At 36.0% G+C, this 24,924-nt stretch overlaps 1 long non-coding RNA gene across 1 annotated transcript; it reads left to right on the top strand.

Annotated features, from left to right (window-relative positions):
- Positions 523 to 23,983, top strand: LOC106510214. The gene is made up of 4 exons (XR_002343545.1): positions 523 to 725; positions 5,908 to 5,990; positions 12,044 to 12,141; positions 23,697 to 23,983. It is a non-coding gene; the product is annotated as an uncharacterized LOC106510214 (long non-coding RNA).

Raw genomic sequence — 24,924 nt, 5'->3', positions numbered from 1 at the left:
TTAGCCCACCCAGGAGGTGCTGCACAGGCTGCTCCCAGTTGCAGGGTCCTGGAAAGGGACAGTGATCAAGCATGGGGGCGCTGCCTGCAGTGACAGCAGCAGAGTGGGTGTGTTCCCAGGGGAGGGATAGCAACAACAGGTGGTGCTCAGTTGCAGTGTGCTCTTTTTTGCCGACCTCTGAGGTGACTGGTGCCGCAGGTGGAGCCTATTCACAGACCCTATTAATGGCGGGCCATAACCTCCCTCTGGTTTCTGAGAGGACTGCTGCGGTTTGTCCCTGCCGCCTGTAGATCACAGAAGAGGCACCACATCAAGCTTAACCCCCCATTGCTCTTAGCCCCCACAAAAGTTGCCCAGCCACAAAGCCTGCTCAAGAAGCGCCTAGTCTCAAGTAGCCACAGCAAGTGGCCTCTTACCACCTGCAGCCTGTGCCAGAGGTGCCCCGCCCTTTGCGAGCCGCGCATGTGCGGGGAGATTCCTGCGGTGGTCCGCCCCTCCTCCTCCAGCCCTCTCCAGCAACAGCGCCTTGCTTCTCCCGCCAGCCCAGACCTCCTCCCGGGTTCCCTCCGCTGTGGCGTTCCTCTCTGCAGCCCATGGCACACCGCTCCCTAGCCAGTCAGGCTGTCTCCACACAGCCAACCCTCGTCCTCTCCCTGGAATTTACCTCCGGAGCCTGAGCCTCAGCGCCCAGCCACCCCGCAAGCATCTCAGGCTGCGGTGTCCAGGTTGGTGGTCGCACAGATGGTCTGTGCGGTTCTCCCTCTGCTTTGCCCTCCTCAGTCCACCTGTTGTGCTTTTCTGGGTGACTTTGCGGTCCCTGATCTCCCCATCTGTTAGGTAGCTTCTCAGGGTGTGGATTCCTTTTCTCTTTCACAGCTCCCTGTCGTGAATGTTAGTCCTGTCCTGATTCGTTTTTCTCTTTCTCTTTTTTTTTCTTTGTTCTGCCCCGTTATGTGGAGGGTTTCCTGTCCTTTTTGGAGGTTTAAGTTCTTCTGCCAGTGTTCAGTAGATGTTCTGTGTGAATCGCTCTACATATAGAGTTTGTGGGAGAAGGTGAGCACAATGTCTTACTCCTCTGCCATCTTGATCCTTCCTGGATATGGTTTTTATTTATTTATTTTGGCCTTTTTAGGGTCGCACCTGCACCATATGGAGTTTCCCAGGCTAGGGGTCCAATTGGAGCCGTAGCCACCAGCCTACATCACAGCCACAACAACTCAGGATCCAAGCCACATCTGCAACCTACACCATAGCTCATGGCAACGCCGGATCATTAACGCACTGAGCGAGGCCAGGGATGGAACCCGCGTCCTCATGGATGCTATCCGGGTTCACTAACTGCTCAGCCACGAAGGGAACTCCCTTCCTAGATATGCTTTTTATACATGACTTCTACACTTCCTTTTGGGGGGGGGCAGGGAGCACACCTACAGCATATGGAAGTTCCCAGGCTAAGGGTCAAATCAGAGCTACAGCTGCCAGCCTAGGCCACAGCCACAGTCACAGGATTCAAGCTGCATCTATGATGAACACCACAACTCCTAGCAATGCTATATCCTTAATCCCCTGAGTGAAGTCAGGGATCAAACCCACATCTTCATGGTTATTAGTCGGGTTCATAACCTGCTGAGCCACAAGGGAACTCTCTACATTTCTTTTTAATGTATATGCAGTGAAGTTTCAAGAGGGTAGTAAACTTGTCCAAGATTAATGTGTAAGAGCTCTTTGATATCAAAGGGTCTGATTTTTCTTTTTCAGTTAATACTGCCTCCCTCTTTTACATACAATAAGGTAAATTGCCACCTGAGAGAACATGATTCGCAATATTCAGAGAAAGATTAGAGACTTACAAAATTTTGAAATACACGACATCTTTGAAATAGTCACTAAGTAGTCTCATCATATGTAATGGTAATAATATTTTACTCTTGAAGAACAGTGGATTTTTGTGGTATATAAAGCTCTTTCATTTCTTTTCTCATTAGCTTGTGTAAGTAATTACAGAGAAGGTAACGTTACTCTCAATTTAGAGATGAAAATGCAAACCTCTTAAATGTATCACAAATTTAAATCGTCCAGTATATACTCAGCATATCCATTGATGCATTTTTTTTTCAGATTCAGATTGTCCAGATTCATTTTCAAGATATTCTGTTCTTGTTTAACTGTCTCATGATTTTTATTTACATATCTTTTTAAAAATAAAGTATTTGTGGAATTCACTGGTGGAGCAATGGATTAAGGATCCAGTTGTGTCTCTGTTGTGGTATTGGCTCAGTCCCTCACCCAGGAACTTTTGGGTACTGTGGGCATGGCCATAAATAAATAAATAAATAAATACTCTGTAATTAGAAAGAAAGGTAACTGATTTTTTTTAGAAAGTAGCAGTAGGCAACTCAAGAATTTATATCAATATCCAGCATAATTTTTTTATTAATTTGTCTTTAAAAGACTAACTTGAAAATTATTAGATCTTGAGTATATTTTTATTTAAGCAAGTCTTTACTAGAAACCGTAGAGATTTACATGTTGAAAAGAATGCCATTCTCTGAATCTGCTATTGTGGATGGTCACATTATTTTATAGATTTATGAAGTGAAACTTTCTAGATTTTTTTTTTTTTTTTTTTGCTGAACTGATTTATTTTCCTGATGGATTCTCTTTTTTTTTTTTTTTTTCTGTAATGTATTACTCAATTAGACCAACAAATAAACTAGAACAGGTCAAATAACTTTTTTGTTAAAACTGAATTTATATGAAATAAAATGTCAACCTTATAATGCAAGATCATAGTAAATATCTTTTAATGTTTTTGATAGTCTTGAAATTGATGTAAAGCATCCAATTTATTTGGCTTTTGAGTATTATTTTCAACATTGACTTATGCTTAGAATTTTAAACAAGAATGGTAATGTGTATAATAATATTTCATGATACACTTTAAACTGAAAATGATTAAAGTATTATTCAGGCATTGGTTTTTAAGAGAATGCCGAACACATTTTGGTAGTTAATTATCACTACCTCACAACTGTCTGTACTTGGATGATCATCTCTGTTAGGTGTATAGGTCACAATTATTTTTGAATCCAGCAAAAAAAAGAAAACAACTCTCAGATACTCTATTTATCAATGAATTTTTTAGGTAGAAAACTCAGGAAAATTCTGCCTAGATCATTACGAATTGCACTCACACTCTCTTAAACTTTATCAGAAAAATAAGAAAGAATTTGCTGACTTTTGCTTTTTAAAAAGTTTAGAGTAACATGGAAGAGATTAACAAAACTTCCATGAGAGGCATTTTCAAAATAAATTGTTTCACTCAGCTATTCCTGGGTAACAAGCCACTCCAAACTTTTGAGGCTAAGCACTGATTAATCATTTTTTATTATTGTGTGTGTTGCCTGGGCTCATCTGAGTAGGTTTACTGCTCCGTGTGATAAAGCTAAGATTACTCATGGCTGCTTTTAGCCAGAGTGTGTCTGGCCTGGAAGATCCAAGGTGGCTTCTTATCCTTTAGAGGTTATCTCCATGTGATCTCTAATGATTCAACGGTCTAGTCTGTACAACCTTATAGCTAGTTGACTAAATTTCTAGTGGGAGCATTCCAAAAAGACAAATTCCAATACATAAATGCTTATCAATCCTCAGCTTGCATCACATTTGCAAATGTCCTGTGGCAAGAACAAGTCACAAGACCAATTCTAGGTTCACTGTGAGGGGACTTCACAAGGGCTGAAACACTGAGTGAGGGTCAAGGCTACTGAACATTTTTCCATGATCTCTCTGATCTCTGATCCATTCCTCTCACATGCAAAATGCTCTCTCCAAGACCCCAAAGTCTTATCCCACTAATTGTCATCAAGCTTAATCTTGAAATTCATCTAAACAATAATCTAAATAATCTAAATAATGCTCAGAGTGATTCCTTAGGTGCAATCAATTGGATTCAGTTGTGTACAGAGGCCTATGACCTGGAAAGGTAAATTACCAGCCCCCCACCCTCTGCACAGATTCATAAAAAGGTGAGATAGAAAAAAGATATGCTAGACACTCCCACTAAAAAGGAGAGAGGAAGTCGAGACACAGAGAAATTCTCGAATCCAGTCAGGTACATGCCAGAATTCCCTTGTTCCAGGGGAAGGGAATGTTTCTTGATTAAGCCCACATCTTCTGTTTGGGAGTGGCAACCTGTGTCCCTTGGCTCAACTCTCTGGGTTCTTTCCCCCTGGTTTTTTAGTAAAAAATTACTTTTGCTTGTAGCTAAGTAAATTTCTCAGCCTGTTTTCTGCTGTAGAAAAGTTGATGGCCCAAATTGTTTTGAACTGTCCCTGATAGTGTTTTCAATACTAAAGTCCCCTTTAAAATTGTATGGACTTTCTACATATCCATTCCACTGAACAAAAGTAACAGGGACATGTATTTTCAAGACAGATCTCCTTCTGCTTTGAAATATGAGTTGATGTGCTTTAAGGAAACAAACATCCTTAAAATTCTTAGGAGGCTTTTCTCTAGCTGAGGGGATCTAAGAAACACCTTGAAGCTTTCCTAGGTGCTAACAAAGGGTCTTAATAGTCATAGTTTTGATTTGAATTTTACTTCGAGGCCACATTTTTCTATTAGTACCTGGATTTCATTTTCACCTCTAGTCTTTTCTATTCTTTTGTTTTTTTTTTTAATATAATGATTTTTATTTTTTTACATTATATAGCTGGTTTACAGTGTTCTGTCCATTTTCTGCTACACGGCCTGGTGACCCAGTTTACTAATTTGATAACCTTTTATCCATTGAGAACCTGGGGATGAAAATCAATTTTAAATTCTAAATTCAGCTGATCTTATGTTAGAAATCTTTTCATTAAACTCTACTCGAAACCAAATAGTTCCTTCTTTCATTCACTTTTCTCTTATAAAACCATATCATAGGTAACTGTAAGAAGTCAATTGGCACTTTTGACATCTTGTCTGAAAAATCACCTGAATTACAAAGCCAGAATCACAAAGTCATTAGGTACATGTTTTATCTTACAAGTTACACGGTCATTATTCTCATTAATCTTCTATAAATATTTAAATTAGGTAAATCATTGTCGAGTTTCCAATAGCAATTTTCTCACTACTCTTCTAGCCAGGTCTTTGCTGCTTAGTCCCAAAGCCAGTGCCACATATTTTGTGTTTGTGTAATACCAGGACCTCATTTTATATATCACCAATGTATTGCTGTCATAAAAACACACCAAAAACCTTACTGATGTATGAGAACAAGTACTTATAAGTGTTTTCTATGATTCTGAGATCAGCTGATTTGTTTTTCCTTTCCACATGACATAATGGATATGACTCATGTGGCCTTATTAAAGTAGGAGCTCAACTGGGGCTAAAATAACAAAGTCATTTCATCTCCAGATTAGTCTAGTCTTTACTTCTTTAGAGATAAAATTTACTTACTGTAGTTTTGGAATGAGATTTTATATATATGTGTATGTGTAAGATTTTATATCTATATATAGGGTTTTATATCTATAGGATTTTATATATAGGATTATATATATATCTATATCTATATCTAGCTAAGTTCTCTGAAAAAACTGTGAAATTATTTACAAATACAGGTTTCTTAAATGCTTTAAGACTCTGAATAAATAAAATATTGTACCTTAGTGTTCCCCAAACTTTTTAGTATCCATATACCATGTGCTAGTGGGGAATGCTCAAGTCACCAGAGAGCCCATGGCATCCAGTGTCCAAGATGGTGTCTGATGATCCCTACCTCATGGTATTCACACTTTTGTTTAGTTCCCATCCACACTGTTCCAGGGTTGGTCTGTATAAACAATAGAATACATGAGAGGTGGTAGGATATCACTTTCGAGCTTACATTGTAAAAGACTCTGGTTTCCTTTTTAGGCACCTCCCCCTTGGACTGGCTTCTCTCTTATCACACTACAGGACTATGTGGTGGAGAACTGAAACCTCTTATCAACATCCATGTGAGTGAATTTAGAAGCAGATCCTTAACCCCTAAATGACTACAGCCCTGGCCAAGAGCTTGACTATAGAACTACCCAGCTAAGCTACATCTAGTCTCTTGACTCTCAGAAATTATGTGAGGTAATAACTGCGTGCCAGTTTAAGCTCCAAGTTTTGGGTTATGGATTTTGTCTAGGAGCTAACTAATATATAGACACAAAATACCTTTACTTATATTTTATGAAAGATTTTTGTATAATATATCTAGTTTTAATGTAAAATAAATCCTCTAGGTTACTCTATAAAATAAACTGATGCTTTAGGAAGATTTGCTCTTTTTAATCTTCATTTTGGGCAAGAGCCCTGGTGAAAACATCTAATTTCAAACATCTTTATATTAAAAATTTATAAAGTAAAAAATGCCTAGGATTATGCTTAATGGGAAATGTCTCACCTACGTGGAAAAAAAAACTGTATCTTTTTTCCTGAAAAATAAAAAAGATACAAAGAAGAGGAAAGATAAATTTTCTCAAATGTAATAATAAATCCAATGGAATTCTAAAAAAAAACTTGTAAAAGGGAAGTGGCAAAATATGATGCAAAGAGTGCTAGCTTTAAAATCAGAGCACGACACTGACTCTAACACTAATAAGTTCTGTGATAGAAAGCAAATACTTAACACTGTGCCTCAGCAAAGTCACTGCCTTTGAGTAGACAATCATAATGAATAGCATCATCCTTTTTACGGGGATGACTATTCTGAGAAATACTTTCACACTTACTCAAATACATATGTATTAAAAAACTCATACTATTCATAATAGCAAAAAATTCAAAATGATTTACATTTTTATTATTTGGACAATTTTTAAAGAAGTTAAAAGATCACTCACACTGCGATGTACTATGTGACCACTGCAAAGTATGTGCTTTTTATTATGTATAGTGATGTGAACATTGTCCATCTTACATTAAGTGAAAAAAAACCAAAACCAGGTGTGTACCTTATAATCTCACTTGTTAAAATAGTACTAGTAAAAATAACATTTAAAAAGATCTCTTACTCTCTCTTTGTATGTGTGTATATGTATATACACATATACATGTATGTGTGTACAGTGAAATTGAGAGAGCTGGATCTGTTTGTGTGTAAATCAGGCCAAGATGTGGGAGATTTCAGTTACCTTAGGGCAATATATTAGAGCGGTAGAAGGAGAGAGACTTTCCCTTTCTTCTGTTTATCAGAAGGGCAGTTTTTAGTTACAAGTTAAAAAATGAACCAAAATTTGCATCAGTGGGAAAAAAAAATTATCCCATTTGACAGGAAGAAGCTAGAAAGAAGCTAGGCTTCTGGATTTAATTAATTCAGTGGGTCAATTATGTTATTGAAGAACCACATTCTTTCCTTTCCCTTCGGCCTCTACTGTCTCTATCATTGCTCATCATGACGGTAGGATAACTGCCAACAGCAGGAAAGGCTCTACACTTTTTCAAGGAGGATAGATTCTCTTTCACTGAAGAAGATGGATTCCAACAATCCTCTTTTGTGATTTGGTCACACAGTGATTCCTAAGCCAATAGCTGACAATACCAGTGCTTTCAGGTTTGTTCAACCAATCCGGCTCACCCCTTGAACTCAAACAAGTTACCTAAACCATATTACGGCTGTTCAACCAAAGTGTCTGCCACAGCATTGCTTAATTTTATTAATATTTTTATATGATAAGATGTATTACTTTAAAAAATAAAGTTTTAGAAGAATTTTATATCTTGAAGATAAATATTGTGTTTGATAATCATCCAGTAGTCTGCTAAAATTTTATTTAAGTCTAGAAAGTAGTTCTAAAATTTCTTAGATTATTATAATAGGAAGTACCACATGGTAGGCAGAGATATTTATAACAATTTATGATGAAAATGAAGATCTTTTATCATTTGCATTTTGTAAGATGGTATTTGAAAGCTTACCTCTAATTTAAAAAATAGTGAAAGGGCACCAGTGTACTATTTCTTAGCTGTAAAAGCATAAGGAAGGAACATTTTTTTTTTCTTTTTCCTTTTCTAGGGCCACTTCCCGCGGCATATGGAGGTTCCCCAGGCTAGGGGTCTAATCCAAGCTGTAGCTGCCAGGCTACACCAGAGCCACAGCAACTTGAGATCCGAGCCTACATCACAGCTCACTGGCAATGCCAGATCCTCAACCCCCTGAGCATGGCCAGGGATGGAAACTGCACCCTCATTGTTCCTAGTTGGATTCATTAACCACTGCGCCACGACAGGAACTCCAAGGAAGGAACCTTTTTAATACTAGAAAACAAAGATGTGTAAGGTAACAAATTTCTTCTCACCTTATATAAACCTCTCTTACAGTTCAAAGAAGAATGAAAAAAAACTTGTTTCAAGGAGAATAAAAAGTCAAATGGTTTAAGTAACAAATGCTTGAATGCTAATTTGAAAAAAACTTTCTCAATGTAGTTAGGAAATACTATCAATTAGAATTTTTAATATCTAAGAGGTAATTTTTAACAACTTTCATATCTTTCACTGTGGATGAGGATATATAAAATTCAGGAGTTGAATGAACCAAGAGAGTCACAAAATTAACCAGATAGGACAAAATGCTAGGTAGTTATTTTAAAAATTCATTTGCTGCTTTCTATAGTAAAGTGGCTTTTAATGAATTACCTATGTATTTCCTCCAGTAGATTAAAGTTCTACTACAATGAAGCTACTGTTATGATAAATTAAAACTGGATTTCTTAGCTCTTTGGAGATTATAGGATGCCAATGAATAATATTATTATATGGGAGACAAATGGAAAAAAAATTTTTGAGTGATGAAGTCTTTCCTAATGAAACCAACAGCAACGTATATAGCAAAAATCAAGTGAATTTAATCAAGTTTATATGACCAACGTTGCCTATTGTCTCTAAATAAATAAGATTAATAATTTTCCCATGATGAAAATTTGCTTTAATTTTGTAATAAGAAATGGGGAAAAAACAATGCTTCCTGTCATTTCTAGTTCTTGTTTTGTCTGAATATAGTTTAGAGAGAGAGCATACTTTAAGAAAGACCGTATAAATACAAATACAATTCCAAATCATTTCTTAAAGCCTAGTGCCTGGTGAATATGGCAGGCATAATCATTGCTTTACAGAGCCCTCAACGCGTAGAAGTTCAGTCAGAATCCCGCAAGTACTTGATAAGAAGAGACTAAAATGTTCTTATGTTCTGCACCCAGCTTTTTTTTTCTTGATATTTTGTTAATAGCATTTCACAAATGCATCACTTCCAAATAAGAAAAGGAGGGAGTTCTCTCCTTGTAAGGGAAATCCTGAAATGGAAGGCCACATTCACATTCTTCCAACTGCTTCCTTACCTTTTTCTCCACAGAGACCTTCTTTGAGAAAGTTCTCCCAAACCTGTACCCTCTAGCCTGACCTGGTTTAAGTGCTCGTACTCTGAGCTTCTTAAAATCCTGAGACTAGAACTCCATCACTGTATCACCGGACAGATCTAGGATAATAGTTTTCTTTGTGAGCCTGTGAAATCACCGCTACTGATTTTGGAGTAGTAGGATTCTTTTTAATGAGGACATCAAAAATAGGTTTTAAAGTAGAGACTTTTGGAAGTAAAATACTTTCCTACAAAGTACACGGACACTTCGTAGTTGGAGAGGTTGGGAAGTGAAAATTACTTTTCACAGACTTGGCCAGAAGGTTCTAACATATGATTTGGACAGTGAAAATCAGATGAAAGCCTTCACTTTGCTGCTTTTGCTCATAGCAAACACAGTCATGGAGACTGGGTACATGAGTTAAGGAGCCCACAACCCAGCCTCCTAGCCATTAGTCACCCGTATTGTGTGGATGAGAGGCAGTTTGACAGCAGGGGCAGCAAAATTTACCCTGGATTATAACTTTGGTGTTGCACCCTTAAATTCAGGTTGGTCCTGACTTCTATTCCTGGCTTGTACAACAATTTTCTAAGCTGCAGTTTCCCCGAATTAAGATTCCTTTCTGCTCGACATACTTTGAAAAGATTTAACATTCTGCACTGAACCAGAACTGATACGTACTCTTTGTTTTATTCTTCACTTGCCTGGCTTTTCTCCTACTAGATAGCAAATACTTTTTATTAATAGAGCTAGAATTTACCTTTGTTCATTCTTTCATTCATATCACACTTACTCTTTATTTTATTTTTATCTCATTTTATTTTATATTATTTTTAGAGCCACACCTGCGGCATATGGAGGTTCCTGGATAGGGGTTGAATGGGAGCTGTAGCTGCCGGCCTACACTGCAGACACAGTAATGCCAGATCTGAGCCGCATCTGTGATCTACACCACTGTTCACGGCAATGCTGGATCCCTAACCCACCAAGTGTGGCCAGGGATCCAACCCACAATCTCATGGTTCCTCGTTGGATTCATTTCCGCCGCGCTATGATGGGAACTCCACTCTTTATATATGTATGTTCTGCAATCCCATGATACTTGAACACAGAGGTACATGATAGATATTCACTTAATTAATGAATTTGTCATGTCAGGTAATGTGTAAGGTACCAGAGATTCAGTGATGAGATAACTTAGCAATAATAAAATGATAAATTACATTTATTAAACACTTATTATGTATCAGGCTCTGCTTATAGCCTTTTACATGCACTGGTTTGATTTTCATTTTTTTTATGTATTTGCTTTTATGTTTGTTTTATAATCTTCATAACATAGCCAAGAGGAGGTACTAATTATCACCTCCCATTTCATGCATAAAATAACTGAAGATGGAGGAGGTTAAATAAGTTGCCTAAGATGACACAGCATTGCCATAGGTTGAATTTGAAACTAGGCAATCTGATTGAATAGTTTATACTCTTAATCAATACTCTGGGATCTCTAGTACAGTTGATGAGCAGATTCATAAAGAGATTTACCATATTGTTTGGTAAATTCCACAATAGATCAGCAGGATAAGAGGAAGCATCTGTCTGAAGGAAGAGAGACTTGGATACTGAAGAATGAAGGATTAACAGAAATTAGGAAGAAGCAGAAATAATAAAAAGATTCTGTCTTGGTGCAGTGAAGTACATATACTACAGAAGGAACAAAACAGAAAAACAGAGAAAGCGTTTCTGAGATACCAGGGAAATTACGATGGATGAGGTTTAGTGAGGAGAGGAGGAATAAAAAATGGATACAGAGAAGCAAAGAGGAACCCACCATAAAGAGTCAGGTTTAAATTTCTAGGGAATTAAAGATTTTTTACAAGGGCCACATAGTATTATTGAAGCATTAAGTAACATGTGAGAAGATTTCTGTTATGAAGAGATCACTTTGGAACAGTGTAGACAATTTAGAAGTTATCGAGTGGAATGAAATTGGAATTGAGATTTGCAGTAACTCAAGTAGAAGTAATCTTCATCTGTGGGCTCTCAGAATTCAGCACAAGGATTGACACCCAGTATGAGAGCAACTCATAGTCACCGAGTTGAACTGAGCCCGAGTGACCTGAGGCTTAATTATTTCTCAAAACTTACGCAGGTATCTGGTAGTAGAACTGGGACAAGAAACGAAACCAGTGCTTTCTTTTACCTTAAATGTAACCAGACTAATATTGGTGGCATATAAACCATTTGAAATATGAAAAATTTTGCTATGTGTGTTTAGAAATGTACTTGAAAAATACACACAGGTGTAAAGTTATGGCTATATCTCATTTTTTGTCTTCCCTTTTTATGCACTTATTTTCTGAGTCCAGGGCCTCAAATATTCAAGTTCCTACTTTCCCAGTGATCGCTGAAGTCACTTTCCATGCTAGGTACTCCTCCCATTTCCAAGGTTCTGTCTTCTAGTGCCAAAGGGAAAAAAACAGTGAGGTAGAAAAATAAATCTAGGCTGGGGGAGGGAGATTACTACCACCACGATTAACTATTAAAACATGCCTTTAGAAACCTAATGTAAAAATACACACACATGCACACATATGTGATTTGCTTCTTATAAAGACTCATAGGTGACTGTTTGTTGTTGTGCTGTGACATGTGTTCTTTTCTTTTTGCAGTTATTGTTTCCTGCTGAAAGGCAGTGTTCTCTCTGAGGTCCAAAGACTGACATTTCTGTGGACTTAATCTACATGTCCAAGGACACTTCAAAGGTTAAGTAAGTTCTGTTTCTATACCATGATCACTGAATTGTAAATGCTAGTAGCTTTAGGTTTTGACAAACTTGGGTCCTTCATTTTGAATAAAGATTCTACCACTACAGTGAAATATCAGATGTTGTACATTAGCAGTGGGCCATAAAAATCTATGGTATGGGATTTGCCAAAACAGGTTTTATGAGGATTTGGCCGGTTCTAGAAGTAGATTGACCTAAATATAATATGGCATATGAAAACAAATTATATATATATATATATATATATATTCTTGTTTGAAATTAAATGCCCAATAAATTTTAATCCAATTGCCTTGTTTTCAAGGATAAATCTAGGGCAATGTATTTGGAAAGAAAATTTTATAATTTACCTAAAAATATCCAAAGCTTTTTCCATAATTCTGTTGATCTTCAGGAGGTCAAGGGGTTATCTTTGCTTAGATAACGTATTTTATACTTTCTCTATTGTTAACTGCTTTGGAAAATACAAAACAAAATTAAAATTGAAAAGGATTCAAAGCACTTTTTATAACTGAGCATCAGAGACACCAGACTAGGATACACCTGCATATCAATGACTGTTCTTCTGCAGTTAACACCTGAGTTTTTCTATTTATAGAAAGATATCACAAGTTTAAACACAAAGGAAAATGGCTCACAAATCCAATAAAATTTGGAATGCACAACTACCAGCAATATCAAGGGATTTTCATCCAATATATTTGCCAACAAATCGATAGCATGAGTAAATCCTTCTTCATTGTGGTCAATCAAATGCTCACTAGTAGATACTACTGCCTAAATTAATATAATCTCAGGAGTAATTTGTCTGTGTCAAACCCAATACCACAGAAGCTTAAAATTCACATGTGATAAGCTGGAGGATATTTCTTAATAATGGTTTAAACCCAAGGAAATTATGTGAAGATTCTGAATTAAATGTTCCCGCATCAATTGGGCTCAGTTTAAATTGCTCTTGTCTCTAGATGGTATGTATCCTGCTGTCCATGTTTCTTTACACTGTACACTCAAATAAAATAGGAAATATTTTTAAAACATCTAACTTGTTTTACTAAAAATTATGACTTTATCTTGTAATTGTTTGTTGAAAAGATTATATTGAGTATCATAGCTCATTGAAATGGCTCTCACCACTCACACTTTCAGATTCAGATGAAAAGTCCCCATGTCTCTGAAACCTACAAAGACTCCGTGAGGAAAATTAGAGGCTATCTTTTTTATTTTTGTAGCACTTATCACACGATTTTGTAACCACTCCTTTTAGCCCTTGAGTGTAGTGTAAAGATATGGCACTTATTTTACGGAGTAATATGAAAGTCATATCAAGTATGCAAAGGAACCTAAGAACAACATCTGCCATACAGTTTAATGGTGGTATTGTTTATTTGTTATATATAATTTCACTTTGAATATCAAAAAAAATTTTTTTTTGTCTTTTTCTAGGGCTGCACCCATGGCATATATGGAGGTTCCCAGGCTAGGGGTCTAATCAGAGCTGTAGCCGCCAGCCTACGCCAGAGCCACAGCAACATGGGATCGAAGCCACATCTGCAAGCTGCATCACAGCTCATGGCCACGCTGGATCCTTAACCTACTGAGTGAGGCCAGGGATTGAACCTGCAACCTCATGGTTCCTAGTCGGATTCGTTAACCACTGCGCCACGAGGGGAACCCCATGGATATCAAAATTTGACACAGAAGATAGTCAAATGCAAAGAAAATCCATGTTAGATTATGCTTAAGTTGACACATCTAGAGTTGTGCACTGTGCTCTTCCCACTAGGAGGATTAATAATAAAATTATATTAAATTTTTGATCAGTTATTACCTACCGGGCACAATCTTAAAATGTATTAGAGTAATAGATGAATAAAGCAAAGTAATTGACATTAAGGAAACACCAGTTGAGTAAAAGAGATTTCCTACTCAGATATCTTAAAACTAATTAGAGGAGTTCCCGTCATGGCTCAGTGGTTAGTGAACCCGACTAGCATCCATGAGGTTGTGGGTTTGATCCCTGGCCTCGCTCAGCAGATTAAGAATCCGGTGTTGCCATGAGCTGTGGTGTAGATCACAGATGAGGCTTGGCTCCCACCTTGCTGTGGCACTGGCGTAGACCAGCAGCTACAGCTTCAATTGGACCCCTAGCCTGGGAAGCTCCATATACCATGGGTGTGGGCCTAAAAAACAGCAAACAAAGACATTAATTAGAAATGTATTCTATATGTATCATTTATTTACTGTCTCTATTGAATAATACTGGTGCTGAGAAAAAATAAAGCTAATGCAACATCCAAAAAACCTGTTTTTCCTCTTTAAAAAGAGAACTACAGTTATTTGGCTAGCTTGACTCAAATATAAGGACCTGACGTAAAATATCTTTATTCAAGAAGTGTAACATATATGACATATTGATACTTTGGCTGCCCATATCCGAGAGAGAGAGAGAGGAGAAACTGGCTTCCCATATCTGAGAGAGAGAGAGAGAGAGAGAGAGAGAGAGAGAGAGAGAGAGAGAGAGAGAGGGCTAGGACAGAGAAAGAAGGAGGATGAAGAGGATAAATAGGAAATGGAGAAGGAAAAGGAAAAGAAAGTAAGATAGAGCTCAGTTTTTTAAAAAAGGAAAATGAGAAGAGAATTAAAGGAGACTTGGGAGGAGAGATATGAGGGAAGAAAAGATGAAAAAGGAAACCGGAAAAGGAGATAGTGAAGAAGAATAGTCTAATGTAGAAGGAGGCAAATGCAGACACAAAAGTCAGGAGGAAACCAAAAGAATCAGCTAAAATAGTTGGTTCTAAGGTTTCTGAGTGTTGAAAAATGAGGAGGGATATATATGCAGGGTGAAGGCTTTTAGAATTATTTAACTATTTGAATTATGTGAATTTATACCTTGGATTAATATAAAATCTTATATTAAAATCCTCTCGTGACCTTTAACTTTTCCATTCACCAACCCTTTATCTGCTCCTTTTTATGGCAACGTACCTTAAATTTCTATAAGTGTTCTTACTTCATCTCTCCCATTCTTTTCTCAAACCGCTTCAATCAATCTTTAGTCTCCAACACTCTACTGAATTGGCTCTTGTCAAAGTCAGTGAGGACCTGCATCTTGCCAAAGCTGATGTTTCATTGCAAATTATCTTATTTGACTCATCAGTAGCCCTTGACACAGTTGACCATGGTTCCGTTCTTGAAATATTTCAGTGAAGTCCACAGTGACATTAACGTTTGACTGCTTTTTGTTTTATTTTGTTTTTCCTCTCTCTGCTTCTCTGGTGACTCCTTTTGAAGTCTCTGTTAATGGCTTTTCCTCCTTTGACAGATCTCGAAGTGTGAAGGACTCCAGCTCTTGGTCATTAGTCCCTTTCTTTACCCTTTCTACCCTTTCTAATTTTTCTCCCAGGGTGATCTACCCAGTCCTGTGACTTAAATTGTCAGAATATTCTAATGACACTAAAATTTATATTTCTAGATCAGACCTCTCCTAGGCTCAAGGCTGCTATGTTCCAGTGCTTAACCAATACTACTGTTCTCTTTAGTAGATATGTAAAAGCTAACAAGGCCAACACAGAAATAACAATTTTAATCTTTCCTCAATCTACTCCTGTTCAAATTCATTCTTCCCAAACCTTCCCCATTCCAGATTTTGGCGTAGTTATCTACTTTTTGCCCAGACAGAAATATGAGTCATGATTCCTTACACTTCACACCAATTCCTTCTGGATAGCCTGTCACATCACTTTACCAAATTATACTCCAAATCCAAATATTTCTCACTGTTGCCATTTCTCACTTCCATAATATGTTTTTCTAGGATTCTGAAATAGGATCCTAACTATAATTCTTTACTTTATTCTTGCCTATGTATAGTCTATCCTCCACACAGGAACCAGAAATACCTTTCTAAAAGGTCCTACCATTCCATACATAGATGCCTCTAATGGATTTTTATCAAACTCAAGCTTATATCCATGTTAATTTACCTAGTTTACATATTTCTATATAATTTGGCACCGACCTGACTCTCTAAGCTCATTTTTACTTCTTATTCACACATTCATCTAATACCTGTTTTAATCTGTTTGGGATGCTATTATAGACTACTATAGGCAGGATGGCTTGTCTGTCCAATCTGTCTTGACAGCAGAAATGTATTCCTCACAGCTTTTGAAGCTGCAAAGTCCAAGATCAAGGTGCTGCAGATTTGAAGTATAATGAAGAACCACTTTCTTATTCATATATGACTGTCTTCTCACTGTGTCCTCATATGGCAGAAGGGGCAAGGGAGCTCTCTTAGTCCTCTTTTAGAATAGCATTAACCCTACTCATGAAGGTTCTCCCCACATGAGATAATCACCTCTTAAGTGGTGCACTTCCAAATATCATTATATTAGAGATTAGATATAAACATATAAATTTTGAAGAAACATAATCATTCAGTCTATAGCATTGACTTTCTTTACACCCCTCAAACATTCAAGCTTATTCTCATTTCTTCCCCTTTGCTTTTCATTCTACTTTGAAACTTCTAGCAAATGTTTATAATATTCTCTATTTTTTTATTCATGTCTCAGTAACACTTCCTGAGGGAAGCATGACTACTCTAGCTAGAGCAAATCTCTCTTCTCCTTGCCCACATCATATTCTCATATTCTCAGCTGCATCTCCAATTCGACCCTCATCCCAGGAACTTCAATATGCTGTAGGTGTAGCTGAAAAAGATTGAAAAAAGAAGAAGAAGAAGAAATAAGACTCATCCAATCTTTCCAAATTGACTCTATGTCACCATACTTCTTTAATGTTTAACCAGGCTGTTTATAGCGATGCTTTATCTTTCACATCCTGTTTTTTGCTGAGTCTTTTCCTGCTTTTGATCAGCCACAGGTGAAAACTTAAGGTTTCCTCAAGCTCTGTTCTGAACATGAGTCCAGCAGAGAACATGTACATGTCTTTCTAAATACCCTAGTATACAAGGAAATATTTTCAATACCCTAATTCTCCAAATAATATCTCTTCCCAGTTTTCCTCTTTTGCTCCAGATGGAAGCAGGGTTTTTTTTGTTTTTGTTTTTTTCTTTTCAATGTTTTTGATCAGCCACAGGTGAAAACTTAAGGTTTCCTCAAGCTCTGTTCTGAACATGAGTCCAGCAGAGAACATGTACATGTCTTTCTAAATACCCTAGTATACAAGGAAATATTTTCAATACCCTAATTCTCCAAATAATATCTCTTCCCAGTTTTCCTCTTTTGCTCCAGATGGAAGCAGGGTTTTTTTGTTTTTGTTTTTTTATTTTCAATGTTTTTGAGAAATGTCCTCTATGTTGCCACTTTCCTAACTTCAGGGTGTTCTAGTTAGGAAAAAACAAGAAAGGTGCCTTGCATCAGTCCTTCAAGTAGCCCTCAGATCAGACAGAGAAACACAGTTCTTTGAGAAGAAGGTCCTATTATGCTCTCTCTGGAATCAGGGAAGCAGGATTTAACAATGGCAAGATGAACTACCATCTTCAAATGACAGTAGTCCCAAAGAGAGAGGTGGTGCAAAGACAAGCAAAATGACACAAAGCTCTTCTGTCATATATTGAATTCTCCTTTCTTCATTCATTTGTTTGATTGCTTTGGACATTTAAGTCCAAAATTAATCACTTTTTAAGTATTGATTCTAACAGTTTTTGCACATATTTTTTCCGTGTTTCTGTGGAGAGATGTACCTTTGGAAATACCTACTCCACCATTTGCTCTGATATTACTTCCTTCATTCAAAATTTAATCATATGCCTCTCATTAAGAATGTAATTGAACATCTCTTTATATGTCTGAAGGCCATTTTTATATCTTCTATAACCTGTGCTAATTCTGCCCATTTCTCTATCATGTTGGATATATTTTAAAGAAATAGGAGAGTTTAGAAAAAAAAAATTCAGTTGTCCCCAGCCTGGGTCCAGTCTTACCTTCTCTGCCTTGGTACAGAATCTCTAATTTTTATTTATTTTTCCCAGCTTTTAATTTGATTCTATGGATATATACCTATAGTAGAAATGTATTTCTAATATTTGACTGTAATTTTATTTCTCAATTAACCATACCTTTTTAAGAGTACAAATATATTAACATAAACAGAAAGAAGAAAATAAAATCATCTACAACTGCATAATCTTAGAGATAAGAGCTATAAGCGTGTAGGCATATAACATTATATACTTTTAAATATTAAATATCAAAAAAAGACCATAGTCATACAGATTTGTAATAGAGGATGATTTTTTGAATGTTTGATCAGCCACAATTGAAAACTTAAGATATAATTTATGACAACAGCAATATAAATGGGGAGAAACAGTGCTAAATAGGAATAGAAATTTTGTGTACTATTAAAGTGATATTAATACATATTAGATTGCTGTAAATTCTTTTTTTTTTGGTCTTTTCTAGGGCCACACCTGCGGCATATGCAGGTTACCAGGCTAGGGGTCCAATTGGAGCTGTAGCATCCGACCTATGCCACAGCCACAGCAATGCAGGATCTGAGCCACGTCTGCAGCCTATACCACAGCTCATGGCAATGCTGGATCCTTAACCCACTGAGCGAGGCCAGGGATTGAACCTGCAACCTCATGGTTCCTAGTCGGATTCATTAACCACTGAGCCATGACGGGAATTCCCCTAGATTGCTATCAATTCAAAAAGTTAATTTTAATGCCCAGGGAAGCCAATAAGAAAATAACTTTAAAAAAGAGAAAAGAAATGGAAATGAAAAAATAATAAAAATCATATACTTAAAAAAATCAAATAAGGTGTAAAACACAAATAAGGGTGTAATGGAGGAAATGATAAACAACAACAAAGGCATATCCAAAACAAATAGCAAAATGGTAGAAATTATTCCTTATAAATAATTCCTTTAAATTTAAGTGGATTCAACTGTCCAATTAAAAGGCAGAAATTGGCAGAATACATTTTTTAAAAATGTGATCAAACTATATGCTGTCTACTAGCGACTCAACTTGAAAGAAGAGGGATCTGTTCTACAATAAAGAGATCTTAATAGACAATAAAAAAGCCATGGAAGAAATTTTTTAGATCTCTATTTTAAGAAGGCAACAGTATAAACACATTTTAAAACAACTGAAAGTCTGATTGTGGAAATTTGATTTGATATTAGAGGATGCTAAGGAAAGGGACATCTTTATTTTGCTGGTCAGGATACCTGTAGCTTTGGTAAGTCATACCTAATACAAGATATTTAGGGATTGCTTTAACATACTTTGTAAGGAAGCAAATGATAAAGAAGGATAAAGCAAATATGACAAAATCTTGATAATTCTTTATTGATGATGGGTATAGTGAGGTTCATTATACTATTATTTTTACGTTTTACTACATTTATTTTAAAACACCAAGGCTGTGATTACTTCTGATCCCCTTCTCTACTGATTTTATCCTATGTTATCACCATCTCTCATCAGGACTATTGCAATAGCCCATAATATCATTCTCCTGTATCTACCAATGTCCACTTAATTCTGTTTTCAGGTAGAGTACTCCTTTGCTGTAGAAATGAAGACAAATCCAACATTTCCTTGTAACTCTGCCTTGACTTCGTGTACTGCTGAGAGTAAAAGTCGAAGTTCTTGCAGTATTCCAAAAAGCCTTGCTTGACTTTAAGTCTCTAAGCCCATTTGCACTGCTCCTCTCTTACTGGGTTCCAGTCACACTAGTCACCCTCCTCAAGCCAAAGATGTCCCCACCTTGGGACCTCTGCTCTAGCTGCTTCCTGCTCCTGGCATCCAAATGGCTAACTCCCTCACTTTCTTTAAGGTTTTGCTCAAATGTCATTTTCTTAATGAAATCAAGAGTAAACTTCCTTTATCCTGTCACAGCTAAAATTACATCCTGCCCCTTTCCACCTCAGACACGCTCTACGTCCTCAACCAGTTCAATTTTTATTCAAAGCATTTACCACTTTTGAATACATTTTTAAAATTTATTTTGTTAATTTATAATCATCTGTCTCTCTCTGATGGAATGTAAGCTCCATCAAGGCAGGGCATTTTATTTATTTGTTGAGTTAATTGTGATAGTTGATATAAGATATATCAGAAATAAATTTTTATTAAAATTGATAAAATCACTTTTTATAACTCAACTTTTCCAAGAGAAATAATTAGATGATGAAAGTTTATTTCAAAGCTATGTTTGGGAGTTCCCACCATGGCACATTGGAAATGAATCTGACTGGTATCCATGAGGGTGCAGATTCAATCCCTGGCCTCACTCAGCGGGTGGAGGATACGGTGTTGCCTTGAGTTGTGGTGTAGGTTGCAGATGCAGCTCGGATCTCCAGTTGCTGCAGCTGTAGCGTAGGGGGCAGCTGTAGCTCTGATTTGACCCCTAGCCTAGGAACTTCCATGTGTCACAAGTGCAGCCCTAAAAAGGGGGAAGTTACATTTGATCTTCATGTTTTCTCAATGTGATACCATACCTCTTTCTCATGATACCATACCTCTTTCTCATTAAGGAGAATCTACTTGCAGTCAGTATTAACCAAAAGAAAAAAGAATTATCTTTGAAATTGTAAACAAAATTTAAAGTGTCTAAAAAGGAGAAACAGTGCTATGCTTATCAATTTATGTAACAAATTTTAAGACATTAGATAAAGTATGGGAAGTTGAAATGAGAAAGTAAAGTAAAAACATGGCAGGCATTTTTCCCATTGATTCTTTGACAACAAGTTGTGATACTGCTGAGATGTGGAAGAAGAGTTCCAAAATGTTTATTTGTTTTGATTAGCCAACTAACTGAATGAATGATGGAGGACTAAATAGAAAATTCAGGAAAATATGTACATTATAAACCTAGACTTCAGCAAGCCACTTGACTCTCTGTCCCAATATATTTATGAACAAAATGGAGAAACTTGGACCTACTTAATAAAAACACAATTGGGTACTTTTCAACCGGTTGGACAAATACACCTCAAACTTATTAATACAAGCTTTAGTTATATAAACAAGCCTCTTTGGCTTTGGGTGTACTAACTCAGATGAATAGTAGCAATGCCTGACATTGTGTAAAATGCCTGCCTTTTATAGCTCACAAGGAGCTTAAGGTGAATTATCTCATTTGATCCTCCTCATCGTCTTGTGCTGAAAGGTGGGACGATGTAATAATCTTTATTTAACTAAATGTAGAAACCAATTTTCAAAGTGATTCATTTTTCAAATGGATGATTATTTAACTACATATAGATAAATTATTTTCCTAAAAAAATGGTAATGCATATGTTTATTAATACTTCAGATGACACAAAGCTAAAAGGAATGATTAACATGTTGGATAAAATAATACAAATTCAAAAACATCCCCAAAGTGGATGTATAAAACAAATCTAATAAGAAAAACAAAATAACTACAGATACATGCAGTAAACAGTGTTTTCTCTTTTGAGCATTTATTTCAGTTTGTACTGATATATTTATTGCTGCGATTATTTGGTCAATGTATGTTTCTAGAGGCTATATCGTCAGTGTGGTAAGAGTGTCTGTGCTCTGGCAATACATCTCCAGCACCTGGGGTAGAGTGTGGCACTAGTAGTTATACAACTAATAAATAAATTCAGCCCAACGGTTACAAAATGTCAAATATAAATTTCCTAATCAAAAGACCTATCGAGAGATTTATATCAGAAAATAAAAATATTAGTTGACAGAACAAAGGAAACATAAAAGAATGTCTGTTGTAATCTTAGCCTATGCTGCTGTTCATGATTCTAAACTCTACTCATAAAATCAGGGTAATGGCCAACTAGATTGTGTGCAGAAGAGCATATTGGAAATTACTGAAGAAAATTCTAGACATTTAACTTGAACATTTCTCTAGCTGAAGTAATTTTTAAACATTTGTAGGAGGGTGATGTGTAAGAAAGAGTCATATAATGAATAGTTCCATGGTGCAAGTTGGGTCAATAAAGATATTGTGGAAGGAAGCAGGTTTATTCTCTATAACATAAAACTTTTATAAGATATAAAAATAGAAAAACCCAACACTGTAGGAAAGAGTCTTGTGAAGTAAGGGAATCTGAGTCCCTGGAAGTGTTCACACAGATCTAGACAAACTTGCCAAAGTCATGACAGAGAATGTTTATTTTCTTGGGTGGAAATTTATCAGATTCCATTCTACTGTAACACATCCTTAATGAAATTGGTTATGATGTTTTTGAATATAAAATTAGTACCAAGCACTGGAGAAAATATACACACTCTATATACTTTTTGTATTTTGACCTCTTTACCTGATTTTTGGTACCAGGGATTATAAACTCTTACGTTTTGACAAATAAGATATGCTTTAATTTTTGTTATTTTCAACTTTAAAAAATTCGGGTTTTAAACAGAAAAGGAATTATATAGGAAAGCTATTTACTATATAAAAATTTAAAAAAACCTATTCAAATATATATGCATAAAGGGATTTTCTAAGTCTGATCCTGTCTAAAATAGGTTTCAGAGAAAAACCAAAAAAAAAAAAATTTTTTTTCTCATTCTCCCAGAAAATACACTTCCTTGTATTTGGAAATGTATAAAAGGAATTTTGTGACTTTATGAGTTAAAGAGTTCTGTCTGTTAGGTTTTAGCATTTGGATGCATAAAGTGGGACATTGATTCAATACTCATGATGCTAGCTTTTGCTTTGCTGTTCAAAATCATACTTTGCAGGCACATTCATTGGGAAATTCTTCCCAAAGTATATCTAAAAGGCTAAATGTTTCCCGCTGTGCTGAGTGCATTAATTCCCATTACCCTCTAGTGCCTTCCTATTGACAACCACCTGTAGAAGAGCAGCACTATGTTTATGTGTAAATAAAATAGGCTATATATGTGCTTTTCCATTTTTTCTCTGCAAAAAAGGTGTTTTACTCCTGCTGTTTAATGCATTTTGAACATGTGCTGTTCTATAAATTTAAAGCAAGGTTAAAAAAAAATTAAACAAGATTCATCTGGCAGCATTGGAAGTTAGTTTCATACACCTGGCACATAGTTTCCAAAGCAAAGTGATTCTATGGGAAAGAACTGCTTGATAAGCAACAGAACTAAAACAAAGATGAGCAGATGACAGTACACTGAGAAATAGATAAAAGCGTACAATATGATATTGCAGGAAGGTGGAGATGTAATGAAATGAAATGGAGCAAAGGGGAAACCAGACAGAATAAGGAGAAAAAAATTCATAAGTGTGAAGTCTATTACAGTACCAAATATCTTCCCAAGAAGTAGTTGAAACTCTATCCGTTGAATAATTTTGCAGTGGAAAATCAGACTGAGAATATAAAATGGTAAAAAACTTTAATGAGTGGAAGATAAGATGATAAAAATAAAGAAACAAATACAAATTCACTGAGGTGATTTTGAACATGATGGTTTTGCTGTTTCCCTCTCATTGACAATAATAATAATTGAATGATAATATTTAGAATTTATGAAAGATTTTTATAAATTTATAAAAATCATAACCAATAAAATGAATATGATCTAATCTTTGTAGATATGTTGAAAACTAAGACTTACAGTTGAGTCTCTGATGAGACTGCAGCCCCTGCTGATACCTGGATTGCAGCTTGGTTAAGAGCCTGAACAAAGGACCCAGGTGAGCTGTGCTCCAACTCCTGACCCATGGAAACTGTGAGATAATAAATGTGTATTGTTTTAAGATGCTAAATTTATGGTAATTTGTTATATAGAAATAGAGAATGAACACAGGCCTCAATGCTTAAAAAATAAAATGCTACTTAAAAGATTTTGTAAAAAATATTTACCTAATATAGTATTGAATAGAAATGAATAATGCCAGAAAACTGCTAGGTTTCATATTTGCCCCTATTAGTAACTTTGTAATCTAAGCCCTTTTTCAGAGTATAGTTTTCATTTCCGTATCTAAATTGGGACTGGAGCCTCTTTGTTTTTATAAATCTTACTTTAGCCTTTGGGAAAAAAATCAGTAAAATAAATGATTCCATTTTTAGGTTAAAATTTACATAAGATTTTTATGAGTAATAATCAGAGGTAATTGGGGAGAATCTCAAGTTTTTTCTTTGTTCTAAGTATTACTTAAATGTGCTTTAAGAATGCTCTGTTAACAAAGGCTATATATGAGTGGTGAAAAACTGAAAGATTTTTCTCTAAGATCAGGATGACCCCTCTTAACATTCTATTCAACATAGTACCAGAAATCCTAGACAGAGCAACTGGACAAGAAAAATAAATAAAAGGCATATAAATTGGAAAGGAAGAAGTAAAATTTTCTCTTTTTGCAGATGACTTGCTCTTTTACATAGAAAACCCAAAAACCATACTGTTCAATAATCTCACTTTGGGGTGTTTACCTACCCCCTGTATCAAAAAAAAATTCAGAATCTTTCTAATATTTTCATACCAATGTTCACTGAAGCACTATTCACAATTGCCAACACATAAGAATAACTTTTATATTCATGGATGGATGAATAAAGTGAAGTATATACATGTAATAGAATATTATTTGACCTTATAAATAAAGGAAATCCTGCAATATGCAATACTAGTTATTTATTGCTATAATATTGCTATACAGAAAGTCACCTAGAAATGTAAAATAATTTTTCCTCAGTCATCTTTATACAGATGATTGGAATAGGTCATCTTGCTGTAATTTAGCTCGGTTTGGCAGCAAACTGAGGTTTAGATCTGCTCCACATGTTTTTAATTCTCCTTGGAGTAGTAGACTGATCAGGAAA

This window comes from Sus scrofa, chromosome 4 (genome assembly GCF_000003025.6).
Source record: "Sus scrofa isolate TJ Tabasco breed Duroc chromosome 4, Sscrofa11.1, whole genome shotgun sequence".
Classification (NCBI taxonomy): Eukaryota; Metazoa; Chordata; class Mammalia; order Artiodactyla; family Suidae; genus Sus; species Sus scrofa.
This window is presented reverse-complemented; position numbering and strand designations above follow the sequence as displayed.